This window comes from Eretmochelys imbricata, chromosome 8, assembly GCF_965152235.1.
Source record: "Eretmochelys imbricata isolate rEreImb1 chromosome 8, rEreImb1.hap1, whole genome shotgun sequence".
Taxonomy (NCBI): domain Eukaryota; kingdom Metazoa; phylum Chordata; order Testudines; family Cheloniidae; genus Eretmochelys; species Eretmochelys imbricata.
Genome location: NC_135579.1, coordinates 46,036,950 through 46,037,592, shown reverse-complemented (window position 1 = coordinate 46,037,592; position 643 = coordinate 46,036,950).

Here is a 643-nt window from a genome sequence, read left to right as displayed (position 1 = left end):
CCACAGACTACGGAGCCACACCAACAGAAGGTGGTAGGAAGTAGCACAGGGGAACCAGACATTAGTATGGTCATGCTATTGCAATATGAGTCAGCGTGTTTTGATAGGATCCCCGCTGACCCAGTGGTGGAATAACCCACCACTGTTAGGACCTTGGACTGGGACCTGATGGAGCAGGGTGGGCCTGGGTCCCCCTGCCACCAACTCTCTGCCCCAGGGTGGCGGCCTACTCTCCCTAGGCTGGAAGACCTGTGCATTGTTTGCTGTCTGCCCTAGCCAGAAGGCTGGGCTAAAGACTGCTTGTTCCCTGACCCTGCCTAGAGGGCCAGAGTAGTAACTAATGACGGTTTTGCTGCCCGACGCAGGAAGGCAGAGTGGTTTCCCTCCGAGGATGACAGAGAGGAACCATGACCACTACAGTGTGTATGTGTAAACAAGTTCACTTATTCCTCAGCTGCATATAAGAATATGTATAGATCTCCTTTGTACCTTTCCCAGACCTGAAGAAATGCTCTGAGCAGCTCAAAACCTTGTCACTCTCACCAACAGAAGTTGGTCTAATAAAAGGTATTACCTCCCCCACCTTGTCTCTCTAATTTCCTGGGACCAACACAGCTATACATTAGCTCTCCTTTGGCAGCTT